Consider the following 9,869-nt stretch of genomic DNA (forward strand, 5'->3'; position numbering starts at 1 on the left):
CCATTCACCTCTGAGTCACCAGATGATTTGAAAAGCACCCTCGTGTATATAATGGTGTTAGAAATAGCTCAGCCTTCTAGAGTTAAATAATGGATTGGAAGACAGTGACCTTTCCATTCTGGTGGGACCAGTAGTCAAGGGATTAAGAAAAGGGTTAGATACCACGAGCTTTTTTTGGTATCACACAGCAGTCAGTGTTATCTGAGAAAGAGTACTCTCCTAGGTTCCTATCTGCATAGTCCTGCAAGGGATGCAGAAAAATAACACTTACTCTATGGTACTTTCTTAATCCTTATTTCCCCCACCACCACCACCACTATAGTATATTTGTAAGGTGTTTTCTTTCCTCTTTATGTGTTGAAGGATTCTTGCCTCTGTAGCTAAGTACATATTGGTCCTTACCCCTTAGAATATATTTTGCTGTTTATTCCCCTATTTTATCATTTTCAACATAATATTCTGATGTGGCTTCCTCTGCTTGGAGAATTCTTACCTCAGGTATCTATTAGATTTATCCTCTCACCTCTTTGAGCCTCTGTTTTAATATCAGAACCAATGGATTCAAAGTCTGGATAGATGCAGATTGCCCTTCCCCATTTTCTGTGGCTACTTCTCAGAGATTTGTATATTAAGTTTCCTTATGTTTCTGCTAGGATGAGGAATTCTCCCCTATCTTGGCTGTGTTTGCTGTCACAGTACAGTCTCTTGCAATGTTCTGTTCATCTAGTGTTTACCCTTGTCAATAGCTGTTTGTGGCTCTCTAGCATCTGTTGGTTATTTGTGTACTGGACATTTGAATCTTAAAAATATTTGGGTTCATTTGAAATTCTTGGAGACATGACTCATCTCATTTCATTCCCACACCAAAATAACAGGAAGTAAACACCTTCTTACATTTTTAAATAATATAAATTCCTGGGTTTTAAAGCTAGAGAGTGACGACATATACTGGATGAGTCAGTCTATCCGCATGATTCTTTAGTGCCATTTTCTGAAGCAGATGCATATCCAGTAGATATATTAATGTGTAATAAGCAGATCTTCAACACTGTGACAATTACCAGAAGTCAATCCACGTGTCTTTCACCAGGCCTCTGATCTCTAATCCACAAATCTTGCTCTTTTCAGATTTCTGACCTTCGAGCTAACCAATCCCAGTCACCAGGACTCCATATACAGCCTTATAGCAGGCCGTTTCTCTCTCCACCTACAGTGACTGATCAAATGAGACATCTGGCAGGATTTCTTTTCACCACTATCTTTCAGGGGCACTTCTGAGTGGGAGATTGTGCAGCTGATACAAACATCAGTTCACCTATCTGTAACCAAGTGATTTGATTAACTAGGACTCTTCTATACCCCTATTTCACCCCATAGAATGGTTCTTAAGACTTCTCTAATATGCCATATTTGACATTTCCACTCACATTTCATTAGTCAAATCAAGTCACATGGATGTAGAATGAAGTGTATATATAATTTCATTTTGAAATAATTGTAAGTTCATACCGAAATTGTAAATATAATACAGAGAGGTTTTATGTACTCTTCACCCAGTTCCCCCCAGATTTCCTGTTATGTGTTTCTTCTAAAAGTTTTGTGCCTCAGTTTAAATAAATGAACCATTTTTAGTTATTTTTTTCAATAAATTGTGAAATTGAGATTCACTATATATATTTTTTTGATCTGTGGATATCCGTTGCTCCAACAGCATTTTTGGGGAAAGACTAAGACTTTCCTTCCTTTTCTGAATTGTTTGTTGTTTCTGAATTGTTTTAGGTGCATTAGGATTTTGACAGAAGGAAGGGAAAGTGTATTTCTAAAGAAACACACAATCCGAATCATCAACTGAACCATTAGTTTTATCATTATCCACAATTACAGAAATGAACAATAAAATGGCCTGATATTTCTGGGTATGTTGAATATTTCACCTCAAGACCACACTGTAGTATTTGTCAAAGATGCCTTATCATTTGCTTGTCATGAGAATGTGTTGTTTCTTGGTTTGGAGGACTTTCTGTGCCTGCCAATAATAGCTCAGTCATGAGAGGGAAGAACTGAAAATCTAAAGGTCTTGAGTTTTGACATTGTAAATCCTTTATGCAATTAATACAGCTTGGAGTTCCTTTTCTCCAAGACCTAGTCTAGAAGGAAAACTCTCTTAGATTGTAACGTTTTTGTACCATGATCCTCAGAAGGTCTCCAGGCTTAAAAATTGCTGCTGGGAATAGAATAGAAATGAAAGGTTGAAGATAACTGACTTCTTGATGTTTTCTTGTGCTAAACAAGTAAAAACAGCTCATGTTTAACCCAAATTCCCTTTTGTAAGGCAGAACTCCCCCCAAGGCAGGGGAACAAAGTTATCAGTGCCTGAACAGGGACTTGAACGCTGGACCCTCAGATCAAAAGTCCAGTGCTCTACCAACTGAGCTACCCAGGCTCCTTCTAAATTGGCTTCTACATACACAGCAATAAAATAAATGACTAGTTCAATTCTGTAATGCAGTAGATTCCTTCTTGTGCCATGAAAAGCAACTGAGCAGATGTGTATCCACAAAGTCCATTCACCCAGCTTTTCTTCAGGTCAGTTAAGAAGGGATGTAAATGACTCCAAGACAACAATCCTTATTTGAGTACAGTTGTAGAAGGGGAAATAAACAAAAGAAACCATCTGCTGCAGTATTTATTGAATGCCTAATTAAAGCTGTCAGTTCCATTTACTGAGCCCCAAGAAACGACCAAAAATGATACAGAGAGGCATAAAGATGGAAGGAAGATTCTTGAGTGCCACTGGTTTTGGGGCTTATCTCAGGGAGTTGGGTTTTGGAAGTTTCTGCACATCAGGCTCCTGCCCTTTTTGGCCCAAGAATCATACCGCTACACACCAAGTATGAACTTCACCCCACACTGAACCATCTAGAAGTCACATAAACATTGCCCACCATAGCCAAAGCTTAAATCCCTCCAATTTATCCCCCCACAATGTCTGTGGTTACTCCTTCAAGCAGGTAAATTCTTGATTGTTCCATGTCCTCTTGCTTTTGAACTTCATGGTTGCATCTCCCCTGGTGTTCCTTGTCAGTTCCTACCTGTCCTTTGGGTCACAGTTCAGGCATTATGCTTTACCTCCTTCTGGGAGCTTTAGAGGACTCCCCAGGACTGATGTAGAAGTTTCTGAACTACACCTAGGATTCCTGAGGTAATTTCAATTCTATGAATAGCATTTTTTAATTTTTTTAAAAAAATTAAAAAATGCTATGAATAGCATTTTTTAATTTTTTTAAAATTTATTTATTTTATGCATACAAGAGCCAGGGTGTAGGCGGGTGAGAGGATTCACCAGAGAGTGTGGGGAACAGAACACACAGATTGACTAAGATACGCTGCTAAGGGGAGCAGTAGGCAAGTCAGGAGAGGTCTGCTGCACCTTGTGAGTTAGCTCCCTGGCCGGGGATCGAACTCATGCTGCAGTGGCTGCTGGTAGCTTCGTAGTGATGTGACTTAATCCCCTGTGCCACCAGGGAGGCCCCTGAATAGCATTTATTACATGCTGTGTTATAACTATCGCTTGTGTGGTGTATACGCTAATGTCTATTTCTATCTTGAATAGCTCCTGCAAACTTCAGGTTGACACATGCAACCACTTTCTCCACACACATTTAAAATCACCAGAAACCATCTAAAATCACCAAAAACCGAACTCTTGACCTTTCACCCAAGCTTGCTCCTCACCAGTCTTCCTCATCTAAATAACAGCTACTCCAACTGTGCAGTGATCTAGGAATTTTCTTTTGCTTATATCCTACATCCTAGCATCATGCCACCTTCAAAACATATCCTTAATCTAACCACTTTTTCACTACTTCCATCACTACCACACTAAAAAATCTATCAACTCTCACATAGATGTTTGCAATAGACTCTCCACTAGTTTTCCTGCTTCTATCTATTCTTGGCCCCTTCCTGTCTATTCTAAACACAGGAGTAGTACAACATTCTCTAGAAGTTCAAAACCTTCCAGAGGTTTCCCGCTCATTCTGTATAAAAGCCAACTGCCAGGAGGGTTTGCCCCTCTCTTCTCTTCCCCTTCTAATCTCCAGCTACACTTGTCGCTTGCTCTTCATCAAACTAATCAGACCTACTTCTGCCTCAAGTCTTTGCATCTGTTGTTTCCTCTATCTGGAATCCTCTTTCTCCAAATATATGCCTACCTTATTTCCTCATATTCTTCAACTCTTTGCTGAAATCTTACCCATTCTACATATTTAACATTCCAAAACATTAAACATCACCTAATCACCCCCTCATCTTCCCAGGTTTTTTTCCCCATGGAAATGTGGGAGGTCCCATGGGTGAAGATATGGTGGTATGTGTCCATCTGATGCCAGATGAGAGAAGGGGCCTGTGGATACATTCTTCAAAAACACTGACCCTAAGCCACCAGTAGGTGTGCTCAACTACTCTTCTCTGATTGTTGATGCAAAGCCACCCTGACTTCTCCACAAGCTGAACGATACCACCCACCTAGTGATTGCCAACAGGGATCTGCACCCACTCGCCTGTGTGCTAGTGAGCATGGCCACTTATTCCATACTGTGCTTGTTAGGGTGTTTTGTTTTTGTTTTTGTTTTTACTCATACTGTGTTTGGAAGAGTAGATCCTATTCTTTGGAAGAATAGACCTGTTGATCATGACTATTTGGTAGGATCCTCTGATAAACATCAGCAGGACCTAGAGCCATTGTAATGGGAAGATTTTTTTTTCTAAAGAATCTTTCCTTTTTTCTTTTTTTTTAAATGCTTATTTATTTTTATACAAGAACTGGGGTACAGGCCAGAGGCACCAGAGGGTGAGAGGATTCACCAGAGAGAGAGCAGGCACACTGACCAAAATACACTGCGGAGGGGAATAGCGGGCAAGACAAGAGAGGTCTGCCGCACATGTGGGTATCTCCCTGGCCAGCTGGAAATTGAACTGGCCCTGCAGAGGCTGTGGACAGCTTCACAGTGCTGCGCTCAACCTGCAGCGCCACTGGGGAGGCCCTGTAATGGGAAGATTTTTAATTATTGACTCAAGTACACCTCAGTCAACCTGACTTCAAAAAACTGTTCTTTGGCAAGTTAACAGTTCCAGTTAACCTAGGATTCAGGGTCATTTTATTTTATTGTTTAATAGAAAGGCTAGCTCCTACTCTCTCTGAGCCTACCATTTTATGACTGACTCAATAATGTGTAACTTATGTTATCACTGAGGTCCTAGCATTACAGTAGCATTCATATAAGTTTTTATATATGTAAAATATACTGTTACAGTGATACAATTGCAACAATAATAAAGTGCCTACAAGTACCTAGCCCTTTCACATATCATCTCATTTCATCCCTAAGGTAACTCTGATATAGGCTATCTTGTTCCTGTTTTGCAGATGAAGAACCTAACTTTGAGAAGTTATATTTTCTTATTAAAGTTTCCAAAACTGGTAATTGGAGGAACTGATGCTCTTAACAATTTGATTCATACTCTTCTGAGGTTTTAAACAACACCATGCTACAGGTCCTCAAATAATGTTATTTTGCTCAAGTCATTTTTTTCCAAAGATTTATTTTATTTATTTATGCATACAAGAGCTGGGGTAGAGGCCATCGGTGGGGTGGGGGAGAGAGGCTTCACTAGAGACAGAGTGGGGAGCAGAACAGGTGGACTGACTGAAATACACTGTGGAGAGGAGCAGTGGGCAAGACAGGAGAGGTCTGCTGCACCATGTGGATCACCTCCCTGGCTGGGGATGGAACTCGTGCTGCAGTGGCTGCGGATAGCATCATCGTGCTGAGACTTAACCCCTTGCACCACCAGGGAGGCCCTCAAGTCTTATTGTTATAACATTGATAAGAAAAAACAATCCTGGCAGATGTTGAACAAAAAAACACTATCTTAGGACCTGCTTCAGATGTGTTGTTTCACTTAAATTCATGGTTTCAAAGAACTTATCGACAATGTTAAGTGAGGACTTACTGTATTCTTAAGATAGCAACTTTCTTACTGCAATAATTCATTGCATTTATGCTATTTACCTCACTTTTCATTAGAATTCATGATTTGCTGAATTTTGAAGAGCCAAGGCAAGGATGAGAAATAGCCTAGATGGCATGTGGCCTTTATCTTTGCTAAATCCTTAATAACTACAATGCCTTCACATTGTGAATCATGTTTGATGTAGAATAAATCAGTCACAATTTAAGAATCACATCGACAGAAGCCTGCATTAGTAATCAATATAATAAATATAGATCTTAAAAATCAACTAACCAGGGTTTCCAACTTACCATGTGAGTAATTGAAGACTAAAGAGGTAAAGTGACTTATCCCAAAGCAAAAACACTTAGTGAGTAGCTGAGCTGTGATTAGAATCCAGGAATTCTATAATCAGAAGTATACCTCTTGCCCACTCTCCTGTCTTGCTCACTGCTCCTCTCAGTGTATTTCAGTCAGTCCACCTGTTCTGCTCCCCACTCTGTCTCTGGTGAATCCTCTCACCACCACCCCCACCCATTCCACCGATGACCTCTACCCCTATACCCTTTTCCCTAAACTGTGTGGCCATTTTAGGTAGTTGACAGTTTTCAGAATCTCTCTGTTTCTCTGGGAGGGGTCTTCATATTAAATGAACTCCCAAGGCATTTAGAGGATTTCTCTCCAGTATGAGATTTTTTTTAAATATTCAACAGAAGAATTCTGTCTTAAAGGTTATCCTACATTCATTGTGCATATTTGCTTTCTCTCCTCTATGAATTTCCTCTATGAATTTTCTAAGATATGTGCTCTGATTAAAGGTTTTTCCACATTCATAGAGTTACATTCATAGAGTTTCTCTTCAGTATGAGTTTTCTGAGGTTTATTAAGGTCTGTCCTCTGGCTGGAGGCTTTGCCATATTTACATAAGGTTTCTCTCCAGTATATATGATCTGGGGTTGATAAGGCCTGAGCATTAACTAAAGGCTTTTCTGCATTCATTACATTGATAGGATTTTTCACCAGTGTGAGTTTTTTGGTGACTTGTGAGCTTTGTACTCTCACTAAAGGCTTTTCCACATACATTACATTTATAGGGCTTCTCTCCTATGTGAATTCTCTGATGTTGAATAGGTGCTGACCTCTCACTGAAGGCTTTTCCAGTCATTGAATTTATTGGGCTTTTCTCCAGTATGAATTCTCTCATGCTGAGTAAGTGCTAAACGAAACGGAAAGTTTCCCCATAAACATTACATTTATAAGGGCTCTCTCGATAGTAAGTCCTCGGATGTTGACTATGTCCCGAGAGGTCACTAAAAGTTTTCATACATTTGTTACACTTGTAGGACTTTTCTCCAGTGTGAACCCTCATGTACTGTGTGAGGAATGAATTCTGGGTGAAAGTTTTTTCACATTCATTAAATTTATATGGCTTCTTCCCTGAGTGACCTCTCTGATGTTGAGTAAGTTATATACTCCGCTGAAGGATTTTCCACATTACTTACATTTATAGGATTTTCTTCCACCGTGAGTTCTTTGATGCTGGATAAGCGCTGAACAGTCACTAAAGGCACTCCCACAGTCACTGCATTTGTATAGTTTCTCCCCGCTCTGTATTCTGTGTTGTTGAATGAGGTCTGAACCATATCTGAAAACCTTTTCACAGTCATCACATTCACAAGACTTCATGACAATATGAATGATATGATGTCTAATGAGAGCTGAGTGATCAATGAAGACTTTCCCACATTCATTACATTCATTGGGCTTTTCTCCGGCGTGAATGCTTTGATGTTGTAAAAGATGTGCTCGCCCACAAAGTTATAGTAATCTAAACAGGATGGATGGTACTAGACTATGAATAGAAAGGAGAGTCCAGAAAAAAATATTGAGTTTGACTAGCACTAAGGTCCTTCAGATGGGAAAGGACAACCTTTTCAACAAATGGTTAGAGAAAAACTGAATATCCACATGCAAACTAATGCAGTATGTTTAGTTTACACCGAACACAAAATGAACTGAAAACATCAAAGATTTCAGTGTAAAACGATAAAACACAGGTAAAAATATTCCTGATTCTGGGCCAAACAATAAATTCTGAAGTAAGACACCAACAGCACAGGCATTGAAAAAACAATTAATTGGACTTCATCAAAATTTAAAAATTTTTGACAGCTCTCCTGCCCACTTGTGTCTACGCAGGCATCTCTCTTTCTTTTTTTTCCTCAATAAACTTGCCATGTGCTGATGAATGGGATAAAAAGTTTTTTTTTTTTAACTTTTTAGAGGGAATAGGAGGAGGGAGGAGGAGATGGGAGATGGGAAAGGAGGCAGATGGGTAGTGGCAGCAGTGGTTTGGTGGAGGGTGGGTGAGTGAAACAGGTGCACATGTGGAAGAGCAAAAATATAACCAAAAAAACAATTAAAAATTTTTAAAAATTTATAATTTTTGTGCATCAAAGGACGCTCCCAAAGACGAAAAATACAATCAACAGAATGGGAAAAAATATATGTAAAGCATATATCTGATAAGCAATTCTTTTTTTATAAGAATATATAAAAATATATTCTTGTATAAAATACATATATTTTATATACATAAAATGTCAGAATATATAAAAATATATATATCAGAATATATAAAAAATCAGAATATATAAAAACTTTCACACCTCAACAACAAAAAATCCAATTTAAAAATGGGCAAAGGAAACAAAATAAAATAAAAATGGTCAAAGAATTTGAATAGATATTTCTCCAAACAAGCTGCACAAATAGGCTCATGACAAGATTCTCAGCATCACTAGCCATTACAGAAATGCAAATCAAAACCACAAGCAGACACCACTTCATACTCTTAGGATGGCTGTAATAAAAAACAGAAACTAAATCCAAAATAGAAAATAATAAGTGTTAAGATGTGGGAAAATTGGAACCTGCGTGCATTGCTGTTTGTAATGTAAAATGGTGTATTCACTGTGGAAACCAATTTGGCGGTTTCTCAAATAGTTGAACATAGCATTACAGATGACACAGCAATTCCACTCTTAGATACATGCCCAACAGAATTGAAAACAGGGACTCATAAACAATGTCCACTGCAGCACTATCCACAATAGCTAGAAACAACCCATGTTCAATAAGTGATAAAAGGAAAAACAAAACTTGTCATATACATACAATGGAATATTTTTCAGTCATAAAAACCTTGAAAGCATTATAATTGAAATAAGCCAGACATTAAAAGCCAAATATTGGGTTTGATGTAAGGGTTCCACTCACACACAGTATCTACATTAGGCAAGTTTTTAGAGACATAAATGGAGGCCACTACAGGTTGGGAGGAGAGAGTAATGGGGATTGAGTGTTCAATGGGCTCAGGGTTTCTTTTGGGGTGATGAAAATATCCTGGAATTAGATAGTGGTGGTGTTTGCATAATGTTGTGAACATACTAAAAATCCCATTTACCCTTCAAATGGTTAAAATGGCAACATTGATGTTCTGTATATTTTAATTAAAAATATAATTGAAATGTTAAAATTGTAATTAAAATATTTTAGAAATTATAAAATTAGATTGTCTCAGGTTCCTTATAGCTTTACCATTTGGATCCTGCTCCTCATACTTCATGCTTCAGTAAACCTGGATTTTTTTTTCAGATTTATTTATTTATGCATACAAGAACTGGGGTGCAGGCCAGAGGTGTGTGTGGGGATGAGAGGATTCACCAGAGACAGAGTGGGGAGCAGAACAGGCAGACTAACTGAAATACACTGCTGAGGGGAGCAGCAGGTGAGTCAGGGGAGGTCTGCTGCGCCATGTGGGTATCTCCCTGGCCAGGGATCGAACTTGTGCT

At 38.8% G+C, this 9,869-nt stretch overlaps 1 non-coding gene across 1 annotated transcript; it reads right to left on the minus strand.

Moving 5' to 3' along the window:
• Positions 1–2,370: 2,370 nt before the first annotated feature.
• Positions 2,371–2,443, minus strand: TRNAK-UUU (transfer RNA lysine (anticodon UUU)). The gene has a single exon. It is a non-coding gene; the product is annotated as a tRNA-Lys (tRNA).
• Between the last annotated feature and the right edge of the window lie 7,426 nt (positions 2,444–9,869).

This window comes from Talpa occidentalis, unplaced genomic scaffold (genome assembly GCF_014898055.3).
Source record: "Talpa occidentalis isolate TD23 unplaced genomic scaffold, MPIMG_talOcc4v2.1 talOcc4.2, whole genome shotgun sequence".
Taxonomy (NCBI): Eukaryota; Metazoa; Chordata; class Mammalia; order Eulipotyphla; family Talpidae; genus Talpa; species Talpa occidentalis.